This window comes from Thamnophis elegans, chromosome 11, assembly GCF_009769535.1.
Source record: "Thamnophis elegans isolate rThaEle1 chromosome 11, rThaEle1.pri, whole genome shotgun sequence".
NCBI lineage: Eukaryota > Metazoa > Chordata > Lepidosauria > Squamata > Colubridae > Thamnophis > Thamnophis elegans.
The window spans coordinates 22237608-22252997 of record NC_045551.1 but is presented as its reverse complement, the minus strand read 5'-3'; positions in this window follow the sequence as shown (position 1 = coordinate 22252997).

The window sequence follows — 15390 nt, the reverse complement described above, 5'->3', positions numbered from 1 at the left end:
TATCCAGGTTTCCAGCAAAGAAGTAAGGAAGAGATCCCTTCCAAAACATTCCTATCTCTCTGACACTGTTCTGAGGCAAATAAATATCAAGTCTTTGGGGAAAACAAATCAGCAGATGGAAGAGCGAGAAGAAAAAGCAAAAACAGCTAAACTACCAACCCAATTGTTAAACAATCTGAGCTTTCCAAATCTTCTCGGCAAATATTATTTTTTACTCCTGTTGTCCATGCCGGGTTTTCGTTCTCACTTGGCCAATTCCTTCAAATTATTCGGGCTGTCCCTTCCAACTCAGCGAACTCAGTGTCTCTGCTTCACTTCTTTTTGGCAAAATTGAACTGCAAAACCAGTCTCCTTCCCAGCGTCTCCTTCTTTCCAGCTCACCCTCTCTGCCAATTTCGCGTTGACCTCCTCTTTGGGTTGTCAGCAATAGTAACAAATATCCCAATTTCAACTGCTTCCCTCTCTGTTTCCTTCCTTCTTATGCAGTTGCCATTGCTGGTCCTAACCAAATGGCAGGATAGTTCCTTGTCCGTTTACTCATCTTATTCACTCTGTATGGTACATATTGTCCCAGTCTTGTCAGGAACTTCACATTCTTATTCCCTGTTCTATGACTCCATGAAAAATGCAGTCCATTGCATTCCTTATGCCCACTAATGTTCCACCTGGTATCATTAACAATATGGGTGGGTTCATGAAAAGGCTAGATATGGTTGTACTATAGAATAAGAATACTTATGACTAATTCTAATATATTATACATTATGTATCATATTTTAATATATTCATAGCATATAACTTACATAACAAAAGCAATGTTTAATAAGTTCAAAGATCATATAGGTCTTTCTGCTGGTAACAATAAACATTATCAGTTAATAATTTAATAAAAGTTAATAGAAATTGATATTATTTATTTATCAAAAATAGTTTATGAATGTCCAAATATGTCACCCAAGACAGCCACTAAATCTGTAATTGTTGTAATACTCAATAATGTAAATGTGGAGGGGATGTTTATACAACAGCTATGCCTCTTGTCCAAAAAGATTGGCCTTGATAATTTACTGTTTCTTTATTCCCCATGACCTGGAATTTTGCTAGTACAAGGAAGGGAAAGACATAATATTTTGGAGAACAACCCATTTTCCTACAAGATATATGTCTGCTAGCCTTTTTCCATTTTCATTGTAGGAATGCTGCTTGCCACACACAGCATTTCTGACCTGAGAGTCTTGGATAAACCTTCAGCCAAATTACATAAAGAATTTAGGGAGGGTGAACGAATCCAATAAAATTTCCTTGTAAAATATATATTTCATGTATTTAACAAGATACAAGTTCTGTATCTACTAATATTGTAAAGGAGAGAGATACAGCTAATCTAGGTGCAGCGCTTATTGAATTAACCTAAAGTAAAATAAACTTGATACCTAATACATAGAAATGGAATTGCTGGGTGGGTGATTTTGAGCTAGTCACTGTCTCTCTGCTGATCTGAAAAAAGCAGACCCAGTACTTGTTGGAAAATAGTAGGAAGTGGGGGGGGGAAGTGTCAGTAATCAGAGAAAAAATACTTTTCATTTTGGACATATCCATTGCAATTGTTATGTTATCTCAAGTTGAAATCAGAAAGCAATTGGTTCAATATTGAGATTGAACAGCAGAAAATCTCACCTCTCGAAACATTGTCTTATACCAAACAAAATTCTTACAAAGATAAAGGGACAAAGTTCCTGCCAGCCACTATCAGGGAAAGAGAGGTAGCTTCTTTATTTCCAGAAAGAGTGGAGTTTTCTGAAGTGACTGGAAGCAAGGTGAGTCTGAAGTTGTGCTATCATGAAGAGTTGCTACTATGATCATATTGCACTGATCTGCAATAAATTACTAAAAACAGCTCTCTGCCCTGATTTCTAGAGACAGCCAAAATAAGGCACCATGTTACTGTGGATTATTATTCTATGCCCCAGAGAATCATTTATTCTTGTGTCTCTCTGTCTCTGATTCACTGCAGAAATAAACAGCTCCGTCGGTTTTGTTATAGGCTATGCAATTCAGAGTCTTCATCTTCACAGTTGAGTCAGGGGCAGGAAGCCCAATTCTGTTTTACCACTAGAGCTCTGTCTATTCTAGTAAGTGTATCATCTTATTCTTCCTTGTCACTGAGCATGATTCAGAGGTTGGAGATCTGATAAGAATAAAAAGGTTACTGTAGCATATCAAGAAGGGGATAATGTTTAGAACTATTTTGAATGGTGCAGTGATCCATCTAGTGAGTTGTCCTTGGCAGTCTGTTAGCAGGTGTCCATCTTCTCTACTGCTTCTGAAAACTATGATGTCAGCCCATTGATAGGAAAGCCATTTTGCCTGTCCCTTAAGCAAAAAGGACCCTCATTATTATTATTTTTAAAAAACTTTAAAAATAATTAAATTTTAAATATTTTAAATTTTGTTATTCCCCCCCCCCCCCAATCTCTCTTTTCTATATAGTACTCTTCCATTTTTATAATATGCTGCTTGGAAGATTTCTTTTTATAAGAGTGGTGTGTCTAATTGATAGCACATTTTCACACATCCTTGAAACTAACATTAGTTGTGAGATTAACTACTATTTATAGAAGCATTTTCCCCAGTACTAATCCGTGGCAAAGTTGGACATGTTGATTTCTGCCTATTGTTTAAAAAATTAGATAAAGGGGAACAAAGTGGCAAATCTGCACAGCTGTTTTGAACTGAAGTTTCTGACAAGATTTCTGGAAGCTCCTGAAGCCACTTCCATGGGTATAAAGTACCCTGCTCTGCAATTGAATCCTATTATTTTGGTTCAGTGCCCAGTAAGATGCATCAAGTACAGAAGAAAAGCCTGCAGAAACAGTAAGACTGACAGTGGAGGACACTTTGAATACACGGCCACAAGTTATTTCCTCCTCCGAGGTTCCTAAGATTAGGCCATGTATTCTGGCTGGAAGGCTAAACAAACCCTTAGGTCTGTCTGTCTGTCTGTCTGTCTGTCTGTCTGTCTGTCTGTCTGTCTGCCTGTACCAGTGACGTGCGGTGAGCTTTATGGCTGGTGAGGCAGCAATTTTTTAGACTTGTGGACTTCAACTCCCAGAATTCCACAGCCAGGCATGCTCAGTTCCGATTTAAAACGACAGCATTTTCCCCCCTTGCAAAATAAGTTTTCCCATTCTTTTTCTTCTCCCTCCCCCTCCTTCCTCCATCTCTCCCTCCCTCCCTCCCCCCTCTCTCAGACACACGCACACAGAGAAGTTGGATCCCTCTTTCACTCACTCTCAAACAAACACAAACACAGAAGTTGGATTGGATATATTTTCCAAAGGCTTGAAAGCAGCTCCTCTGCCATACCCCCCCTTCCCCTGCTGCCTTCCGATTGGAGCCTTTGATTGCAGGTGAATCACGTTGCCTTTTCAAACTTGTAATCAGTGAAGCTGGGCTTATATACTTTTATCCAGCTGTCTGTGTGTCTGTGTGTGTGTGTGTTTGAAAAGGCAACGTGGTTCTGCATGCAATCAAACTTTTTGAATTCCTCCCCCCTCCCCACACATGCACCTTTTCCAGCTGTTTCAGAGAGGATGTCAACTCTGCTTTTGCCTGCCCTCGTGAAAGGCCAGAGCTCTGAGTCAGACTGGGCTAGTTGCTCCCAGAGAACTCTAAAAAGCCTCTAAAAATGCCGTCTACAGGAGGCAAGAGAACACATGCCTCCTTTGCATATGAAATTTTTCACTTTTTAACCCTTGCTTAATTCTTAAAAGGCGAAAAATTGCTTATGCACAGGAGGCTAGAGTTCTCTCGCCTCCTCCTATAGTTAACACTAAGCAGACTCCAAGTCACTGTGACTTGGAATCTGGCAGCAACTACCTTGGCTTTAATTATTTTTAAAAAATTCTTTAAAATTCTTTCCTTTTCCTCATGACTGGTGAGGCCACACCTCCCCTGCCTCTAGTGACTGCACGTCCCTGGTATGTACGTACGTATGTATTTTAATGTTTAACTGCCCGATAGCTGAAGCTCTCAGGACAGTTTATGGTAAAAACTACAAGTGAAGTTCAAACATATGTAATAATTCAAAAATGAGATTTGAAGCAAAGACAAAGAAGAGCTAGGGGAATCCTCACCACTCTCACTAGGGTGGAAACGCTGAAAAGGTTCCTCCCCCTTCAGGGCAGGTTCTTTTCTCTTGCTGGGAGGTTTTTCCAGTCTTTTCTCTCTCCGAGGGGGAAGCTTTTGGGTCATCTTGATGTGGCAATTAACAGCACGATGCCCCTCCTTCCCACAGCGGAAACACACGAAGAGTTTTGGTTTGCTTGCAGATCCACTTTTCCCTCCTTTCGGGGCTCCTGGGGAAGGCGATGGCAGGCGGGGATTTTTCATTCTCACTCTCCTCCTGGTAATTCAGCCTGGCCAGGTCAATTTCCACATCAGCAGCCGCTTCATACCAGGGTTGCAGTCTATGGAAGGGCCTCCGGTTCACACAGTGCTGGTAAATCTCTTTCTTTAACCCATCAGTGAAATGGTCTAACAATGCTTCTTCAGATCAACCCCTCATAAAAGCTGATAGCTCATGAAATTCTTGTATATAATCAGCCACTGGCCGTTTACCCTGGGTAAGAGTTTTAAACTTAATTCTTGCTTTATGCTCTGTGAGTGGATCATCAAAGCATTTTCTCAAAGCGGCCATGAACCCATTATAGTCTCTCAGTAGGGGGGAATCAGCATTATGCAAGCCCACCATCCATGTCGCCGCTTTATTTTCCAAAGCCATAGTAATAATTCTTACCTTTGCTTCATCAGTAACCAGTTCATCACCATACATTTGCATATAATTCCATACTTGAACAACGAAGAACCCTAAATCCTTCAGTTCCCCCCCCCATTTTTTACACTTAATGGAGGAACTTTAGCCATTCAGCATCTGCGGGCAGGGGCCCCTCCTCTTGGAATGTTTCTAACCATGGTGATTGGGGTCAGCGCTGGGTCATCTTGTTCAGCTCCCCCTTCAGCCCCTCCAGTTTCTCTCAGGTCAAACAAAGTTTCTGTATATTTCTCCTCTGTTTCCTGGAGATCGGCTTCTTTCTCCAGACCACTCTCACGGGCTCGGTGCCTCTCCCACGCCCCTTCAAAGAGTTTCATCGCTTGGGACATCATAAGGTTCTCCTCCTCAGAGTCCCGCCAGTCAGCCACTGGTCGTCTGGGTCTCCTCATAGTAATTCCAATCAGAGGTTCTTTGGGATCCTCTTTCCGTCCCACTCCCCAAGTCCATCTGGGTCGAACGGATCGTTCTTCCAAGTGCAGGCCAGCCATTCGCTCTGTCTCCAAAGGGCAGGAGGATGCAGCTGCTCCCATATCTTCTTCTTGATCGCTGCCTTGGTGGGACATCCTTCAGGTTTTGGGTGCACCCCCCTCAGAAGGTGTTAGCTCCGGGATGGGTGTGAGATGAGATCCAGCTTAATGTCAAGGCTGCTTCACTTAATAACCAAGAAAGAAACCACTCAACTCCATTTTGTAGAATTAAGAGTACTTTTACTGATTATAAATAAATAGAAACTAAGCAAAGCTGGATCTGAGCAAAAGCACGCACAAGCATTAGATATCAATACATGACCCAGTCCCCTCCCCTTGGTAACCCCAGCCCATAGTCCAATCCAATATCTCCACAGCTGTCATGTGGGAGACATCTTCAAAAATCATCATCAGGTTGGTATGCAGGACAGTTGGCCTTGGCGGGAAACTCCTCTCCTTGCCACATGTGCAGTAGCTGGTGAGAACAACTCCCAATTAACAGTCCTCCTGTACAGAATATTTCCCACACCCAAATACCATGCCCCCCCTCCCCGTTTCAATGGCATCTGAAAAGCAAGCAGCAAAACAGAGACTGACACCATACAAATGAGGCAGAAGTCAAGTGGTGATTCAAAACTGTTAAAATTCAGTTAAGAAATAATTAAAAGGCAATTAAAAACAAATGCCTAGGAAAATATAAAGGTCTTCAATTGCTCTGAAATGTTGCTAATGGGGGTACCGTTTGAATATAGGTACTGCCCATTTCACTCTCAAAGGTAAGACTGTTTTATGGAACACATTCATTTTATGTCATGAAGTCTGGAATTTTGTTGTTTAAATGTTGTTCACTATGAAGGGACATGAATGTTCCCAGCAAAAAATAATAATAATAGAAAAGTGGAGTTTTTCTATTAAATTTTGAAAACAAAAGTTCAAGGGCAAAATTTGGAAAGCTTGTTTACTCTTACATTTTTCAGGTGCTTTTGTTGTTCCAAAGTATCCCATCTGTACAAATATACATGTGATAATGCATGTACAAGGTACAAGGTCACCTCCTTTTGTATGCTTTGGCAATTATAAATTCAGTGCTTTCTTCCACAACTATCCTCGTCCTTCACTTTAAAGGTCACATTTAAGTGATTTGAATTTTCTACACGCTCTTGGAATTTGACTTCAAGGTTGCCACTTGAAAGAAATTATTGTGGATTACGGTACTTGCTTTTTTGTGATATTTCAGTTTTCATTTCATTTGAATTGAGCCCATTCAGTCTTTTTTTAAATTAGTGACCCTTCTATTAGAAACATCAAAACCAGAAAGATATGCATTTATTTTCCTAGCAGAGAGTTGCAAAAGCAATAATTTACAAATCATTCTTCAAAAGAAGAAATGTCAGGGACGAACTTATAGCAAAACTTGGGGAGAATGGTGAACTCTTTCATATATGTTCATAAAGTAGCAATGGAAGTAGGAAGGACAACCAAGATAATAAATTCAGTATTTTGTCAATGAGAGCCTTTTCAATATTTCCCAGGATATTTCATTTTTCTAAGAGAAGGGTGGGTTTTAACTTCCTACAATACAATGATGAAAAATTGTAGATCACAAAGGTTATGAAGGAAAAAAAAGAATTTTAAGTGTGGGAAATGGCAGAATCAATAATAAAAAGTGGGAACCTGCCACAAATGGCCACTGACCAAACAATTCTTTCAGCCAGCAGTGTCCTTCTTTAATTCCCTACTCCATTGTCAGTGACCCTCACCCATATGCAAAAACATACTAGCACTTTCTAGCCCCTAAACACACAAAATTGTAATTGGGTTGCTTGTATTTTCTCTCTCTAAATATTTGCTATGCTTTTTTCCCCCCTAGACTATCTGTTCTTGTCCACAAAAGGATTCGTGCCTGAAGGACTTATCTGCTAATAAACACGAGTAGAAACTGTTTCAACTTAGAAGAGGTTAATGAAAGCCCTCCTGGCAGATCACTTAGGAAAGGGTAATTACTAGGTACTCAGCAATAAGGCTGAACCTCTGACCAATTTTAATCTCACCAGGTGGGAGTTTTTAGTTCTCCAATTTGACCATGGATTTTTTTCCTGCAGTCCAGCCCAGGAAAAAATAGGAAGGAAAGGCAACTGTTTGTGTGTTTCTGCTCAAGACACAGAAATGACAACCTTAATATAACTTGTACTAATTTTGATACACCAATAACTGTTAAACTGCATATACTTTAAGAACATGTTTAAACCACTACCCCAATATCTTAATATAAAAAGGAGTAAATGGAAAAAAGGAACATTTGGGGAAAATGAGAGAGACCAATTGTAAATACCCAAAATTCAAAATAAAATCAATATAGTCAGCCAATTATTTATTCCTTGTCTGAATAAAATTTTAGCTTTCAGTACATGTTAATTCACTGCAGAGAGAATGAATGATTGTTGTTAGGTACATTTTCCTCCTCCGGCTGCTGCTCCCTTCTTCTTTCTATCTTCTCCCCAACAACTGTTAAGGACACAGTAGTTTTCCCCAGCTGGGCAATTTTATAAAGAGGCTTATTCCTCTTTACATGGAATAATTTCATACATGTTTTGGGCAATATTATTTTTCTTTATTGAAAATTAGAGATTTATCACAGAAGTCCTTTGGAACTAGAACATTTGGAATATTGAAAAAAAAATCACAGCACTTCCAAAATGGTTGCTATTCAGAAAATGGCTGCTCTATTACAGGCAACATCATTTGCATACTATCCTTTTAGTATTAGATATTAGGAGCCAAATGATGAGATTTCTCTTTTGCTCCAAATTGCTAATCCAAGGATGAACTTGACTATTGCTGTAAAGTCCCCATGTTTATGACTGCAGAGAATCAGCTGTCAACGGAAAGCCCCTGATTGGTCGAGATGCGGCACGCTCTGGCGGGACAAAAAATGGTTGTTGATTAGTTGCCCGTTTGACAGCTATTGTATACATAACCGAGAAAAAAAGGCACTAACCCCCAAGAATAGAAATGAGTTACAATCTTTTCTTGGATTTCTTAATTTTTTGCTATGTTTCTGACACATAAAGCGTCAGTGGCAGAGCTCCTTCATAGGTTACTTGAAGCTCTGCAGTTTGGCAATGGGGTAACTGAGAAGCGGCAGTCTTCTCAGCTGTCAAGAACCTATTGACATCTTTTTACAAGATGTTCTATAGATGGCATTTAGATCCTAAAAAGTTGGCTTCTATGTATCCGAATGTACAGCCTAAATGTTGGAGGTGTGGTTCTCTCGATGCTACATATTATCATATATGGTGGACCTGCCAAAAGGTTAAGGCATTTTGGATAAAAATATGGTGGGTCATGCAAAATGTTTTTAAAAGAAGGATAAAGTTTATTCCTCAGTTATTTTTACTAGGTATATGTACTGATTTTACAGTGGTAGAGACCAATTTGATTCTGCACCTGATAACTGCAGCAAGACTGTTGGTGGCGCAATATTGGAAGAAGGAAGACTTGCCTACAATCCAAGAATGGACATTGAAAGTAACAAACTTAGCTGAAATGGCTAAAATATCGGCATATCTCAAAGATCATTCAAATGAGAGATATAAACGAGACTGGAAAAAATGGATTGACTATATACAAAATAAATACGGGACTAAGAAATTCCAGTTAGCCTATGCTTAAGGTCAGAAATGATTTAAATTGTTAAAAGTTAGTTCAGTAAGAAGAAGCTAAGTTCAATCTAGAATGTCATTAATTTCTTTATTTCTTTTTTCTCAATAGATTTTAGACTGTGTTAGTTAAAAATCCATACCGTGTACGGGTTCTGGGAAGTCGGGGGGGGAAGGAGGAGGGGGGATGGGGGGGTGGAGGGAGGGAGGGGTACATACAACAAAAAAATTTGTACTTCAATGTCTTAATGATTGACAAATGATGACATATTTGTGTTTTTTTTTTTTAAAGAAAAATAAAAAAGTTCTCTTAAAAAAAAAAAAAACCTATTGACATCTTCGGCAGTCCTCTTGCAGTACAGCGAGGACTTGCCTTTCACACTGACGTGCAATGCTTCCCCCTATGGGGGGTTGGAACAGTATTAGCACATGTATTACCCTCGGGTTAAGAAGCCCCTATTGCATATTTTTCCCACACGACGTCCCCGGCAGAACGAAATTATGGGCAAATTGACAAAGAGGCGTTGGCAGCCATAGCTGGAGTCAAACGATTTCATGATTACCTCTATGGCTGCTACTTCCTGCTTGACACTGATCATAAACCACTTTTAGGCATTCTGGCAGGGAATCACCCTGCTATTTTATCTCCCTGAATGCTACGATGGTCAGAATTCCTCTCGACCTATTCGTACCACCTGGTGCACAGGCCAGGCAAGCAAGTAGGGCATGCAGATGCCCTTAGTCAATGTCTGCTGCCCCTTCTGGTCTGCGACCCAGCTCCTGCCACCAATGTTTTTAATATAAAGGAATTAGCTTTGCCTGTAACCACTACAGACATTGTGTGCAATACTAGGCTAGATAAGACTCTAGCTCAAGTTTTAGATTGGGTGGTAAGGGGCTGGCTGACACGACCAGTGGAACAGGAATTCCTACCTTATAAGAGATGACAGTTTGAATTATCAGAGTTGCAAGGCTGTCTGCTATGGGGTTGTCACGTGATCATGCCTCCAAGCCTCAGACCGCAGGTCCTGTCTCGGCTTCATGAGAATCACCCGGGCATTGTTCATATGAAAGCCCTGGGACACAGCGCACTATGGTGGCCCAATTTAGATGAAGCCATAACCATGTGGGTAAGGAACTACAGGACCTGTCAGGCCTCCCACCCAGCACCACCTGCAGTGCCACCTAGGGAATGGGAAATGCCCCAGGCTCCCTGGTCGAGGCTTCACCTCGATTTTGCAGGAGGTTATGCTACTAGTGGTGGTGGATGCATACTCAAGATGGGTTGATGTTGTTCCCATGCAATTCACCACCACAGAATCTACCATAAGGGTGTTGCAGACTTTATTCACTTGCCATGGCCTTCCTGATCTGGTTGTCTCTGATAATGGGCCGCAATGGACGGCCGCATCATCCCAATCAGTTTTGGCATCCCTAGGAATCAGGCAGGCTCTGACCACCTCTTATCACCTAGCCAGCAATGGCTGAGAGGAACGGGCGGTTCAATCAGCCAAAGAAGCCATAGTAAGAATGGGGGCAGGACACATCTATGACAAAATAAACAGATACCTGATGACCCAACATACAACGCCTTGCCCCAAAACAAATAGGAGTCCGGCTGAGTTACTCATGGGCCGGAGACTCCATACGACCTTAGAGAGATTACATCCCCATTATAATAATTGTAAGAACCTGCAGCTGGGGGACAGTTGTCGAACCTTTTCAATCGGGGACCAGGTTTTTGCACAAAATTACTCTGGGAATCTAAGATGGGTCCCTGCAATTATTACTCAAATAACAGGGCCATGTTCCTACAGGGTCCTACTAATGGATGGTCGGCTAGGGAGGCGCCACGTTGATCAGCTGTGCCGTCACACTGCCACACTGCACCTGCAGATCCGATCATCGAGGAATTTACAGCTGACAATGAGGTACCGGACACTGCCTGCCTGCCAGCTTCTACACCTACCTTCCCACCGGACAAAGAGAGACCAGACACCACCTGCTGGCCAGCTTCCACACCTTCCTTCCCTCCAGCTCAATGACCACCCTGCGAGATCTTGATGGATGACTCACCTGCAGAATCAGGATCTCCAGATGGATTGGCATTGGCTGGCCCTGCGGAGAGGCATCCTCCATTGGTCATTGCTGAGAAGACACTCCCTGCTCCTTCAACAGCTTCTGCGGAAGAACTGTGATGCTCAGTAAGAAGCAGACGTCGTCCCATCTACCTTGCCGAGTACGCCTGCGCGATCCGGGTGGAAAGAGGTGTAAAGTTCCCCTGTTTATGACCGCTGAGAATCAGCTGTCAACAGGAAACCCCTGATTGGTCAAGACGCGGCAAGCTCTGGCGGGAGAAAGAATGGTTGTTGATTGGTTGCCCGTTTAACAGCTATCATATAAATAGCTGTCAAATGGGCTCCCTCTTGTTCAGTTCTAGTTCTAGTTAATGTTGATCAATAAAGCTTGTTTTACTTGAATCAGTCGTGTCAGCTCAGCTGTTTATTCATTTAAGAAAACACTACAATTGCAGTGTTGCCTTTTTGTCAGTGCAAGTGGACAAATCTCCCAGTCAAATCGTTCAGCTGAGCCAGGCAGCTACTCCTTGTATTTTCTTGTTTAAGAACATCATTGGTACTCTGGAGCTGTGGGCAAAAACATTCTAGTAAATAAATATGATGCTAGAGATTGGCTTTAACTTTCAGCATGCCAATTTTTGAATGAAAATAAGATTTATTTAAAAATAAGATTTATTTTTATTTGTTTATTGTGCTTTTTAGTCCATATTGACTCCTGGCAATAGAGGTGACTTTGAGCCTTAGGTGGGACTAAAAATCCCTGGCATGTATCAACTTGATTGCTTGTAGACCCATTGTGGTGTTGTCCCCAATTCAGGTCTGAGCCTGGTGCTGAAGTCAATGAAGAATACCGGAAATGAGATGCAGGTTTTGTTTCATTTTATTGAAGTGCTTCAGCAAAAGTGGTCCCAGCCAGCAAACTGCCAGGACCCACAACAAAGGATTAAGAAAGCTTTATACAATTTCACTAAAGCAGAAGGCGGGATAAGGCAAGATATATGTTTAATAAACATTTTAATAATGATCTAACAATTGTCCTTTTGGCCTTTAGCTGTCCCTATTCCTAAGCCTTGGCTAGTGAATGCTCCAGGAAAATACCCATTCTATTTGCTCCAGGCCATCACTTTTCCTAACTTCTAGCTGAGCTAGGCAAGATGTCTCTTTGTTTCTTTTATCATCTTTCTAACCACCCAGAATTGTTACAAGCATTACAGTTGCATATTCCATGTGAATAAGCATTCTTTGTTTCTTGCCAGACAGACTGCACAATTACAGGCTTCCTGGCCTTCTTTCAAGCGTATGCCATATCTGCTTTGTTTTAGCAGACAGCCCATCAGTGGCCTACAGGCACCATGTTACCTATATATTTTTACAGAAGTTAACTATCTGTGAGAATTTTCATTTTTAAAGGAGTATATATCATGAAGTCAATAGTTGCCTTCATTCTGGTTCCCCTTTCCACCTTGGATCCTGCCAGTAAATTCACTTCCATGTCTACAACACAAAAAGAACATTATGAATACACAGGCTGCCCAGATCTGAATTGATGAATAGAACTAGTGCAAATACTTACTCCACTGTGGTTTTGATTACTTCATAATTGTTCCAGAGGTGTTTGTCAGAGATGTTTGTTTTTTCCTGGGGATTGTGCCTTTTTAAATCAGCTAAACAGAAAAAAGTACATTCCATTCCCCGGGGAGTATTCTCAGCACAAGACAATCTTTTTCTTGTTCAATGATGGTGATTTGAATTAGATTGAGATAAGGCTATTTTGTGAATGCAAATATGAATATAAGAGGGGAAACAATACAGCTTTCTTCTGATGGTTATGTAGTTAAGATTACTATAAATATTTTCTCATTAATGAAAAAGAAGTAAACAATCGCATAGATGGCATCTTACTATACAAATACCTTTACAATGCTTCAGCTATAAATAGTCTCTTTGTCAGCCTCTGTTTCACTATTTGCTTTTGGCTGCCATTGAAAGGGGGGGGGATGGTATTTGGGAAGGGAAGTTTTAAGTACAGGAGAGATTGTAAAAAGGGAGTTTTGTTCTCACCATCTACTGCACATGCTGGAGATAGTGCTTGGGGTGGTCAAGGCCAACCATCCTGCATACCAACCTGATGATGCTCCTTGAAGATGGAACTCACATGACACCTAAGGGATTTGCAGATTGGACTGTGGGATGGGGTTACCAGGGGGAGGGGGTTTGGTCACATATTGATATGTAAGATTTCGCATGCTTTTGCCTCAGATCTTGCTTTGCTTAGCTGCTATCTTTTCATAACCAGTAAAAGTACTCTTAATTCTGCGAAATGGAGTTAAGTGGTTTCTTTCTTGGTTGCTGAGGGAGGCTGACTTGACACTCTTGGTCATAAATAAATTAGATATATAGAGTTACAAAGGAGAGGCATGAAGAATACATACATACATACATACATACATATATACATACATACATACATACAACAAAAAGCCTTTCCATCATGTGATTTATTATGTCATCCATGTTGTCAAGTTCTCATGATTTAAAAGCAACAGCATACATATAATTTCAAAGAAGATGGATTTTCAGAAATAAAGTCAATGAAAGAATTTTAAATATTGGACCCCTGAAGAGATCATTTGCCTGCAGTATCTCACACCTTTAAATGAGAAATAAAACACAGAGACATCTCCTACCAGTTCCCAAATCAAAAATATTAAACTTATTCTTAAAACCCAATGTTCAGGTACCTGCTTAGTTTAATAATGGAAAGTGAAATTTAAGATTATATTTTTCTCATTCAATGGCAGCTGCAAACTGAGATCTTTTTTTTCTAAAACCAAGGAAAAGGGCAATATAAAAAATTCAAAGTTAACTTGCTAGTACTTTCAGTAAATCTGCTAGTAAACCTGAGAAAAACGTGCTGAACTCCAGAATAGCACGTGATTCAGCAAACCTGAGTTTGATCCCAAGTTATGTGGCTTTCTAATCTCCACAGGATTCCTTCAAACTTCTACAAATTCTCCTTTTTCCTCTCCACTTAGTAAAGTCATGTAAAATTGAGGAACCACATCAAAGCTGCAAAAATCCATAAGCCACTAGATGATAATAAAGATTGTCTTTCTCAGTTCAGACATAAATGCCTGGCATAAAACTGCTCTCAACACTACGCTAGTAAACGTATCCATGCACTTTTGTAGTGTTGTGATACTATCTACATTTGCTTATGTTAAATGACAATTGTATAGTAAGAGCGTGAACCTCATACTTATGGATTTCTCTCTGGTATGACTGGAACAGAAAACTGAATATTTTTGTTTTCAGTTCATTGCACTTCTCAATGGATGGGTTCAAACAATATGTTTACTCCACGGTTATCAGATCTGGGATGCTACATCCACCGAACATTAGATGGCAGCAAAGCTGTGAATGGGCTTTTGCTGTTATTTAGAGCAGTGGTCCCCCACCCCAGGCCCTGGCCCACTACTACATTGCGGCCTGTTTAGAACTAGGACATGGAAGCACCCGCTGCTCATGTGGAACCTTTCCTTCTCCCCTCCATCTCCACTAATCCAGAAAGATTGGAGACCACTCATCTAGATGTCATCCCAATACCTGTACTCTAGATCTGTTACTGCAACTAATGCTACACCCAGGTTAAGTAAATATAATTGTTGAATAGTGGTGTGTACCAAGGACCTGTGGGTAGCCAGAAGAACTGAGGCGGAGACAGGAATAAAGGCTAACAATAGCAATAGCAATAGCAGTAGACTTATATACCGCTTCATAGGCCTTTCAGGCCTCTCTAAGCGGTTTACAGAGAGTCAGCATATTGCCCCCAACAATCTGGGTCCTCATTTTACCCACCTCAGAAGGATGGAAGGCTGAGTCAACCCTGAGCCGGTGAGATTTGAACCGCTGACCTGCTGATCTAGCAGTAGCCTGCAGTGCTGCATTTAACCACTGCACCACCTTGGCTCTTGGTTTATTCCCTTAAAGTACAAGCTAACAGCTCAGAACCGGCTTAGATAGGAACGCGCGCTACTCGTTTGGACAGCTCCCTATTTATACAGGAGCTGTCAAATGATCAGCCAATCAGCTGTCGAGCGCTTCCCGCTTAAACTCTTAGTCAGCGCAAGCTCAGAATACAACACTCCTCCCCCCTAAGTTTGCGCAGGCGTAGTCCTGTAAATATGCTGGACGCCGCCTGATTCGGCCGGATGCCCTAGGCCCTTCTGCATCGCTTGGAAGCTCTGGTTGTTCGCCCGAGGACTCTGCATCGGAGGACGGAGATCGCCCGGGCCGCCGAAGAGCGAAGGATGGTGCTGGTCCACCAAGTAAGTCGCCGCTTCGGTTTGGGG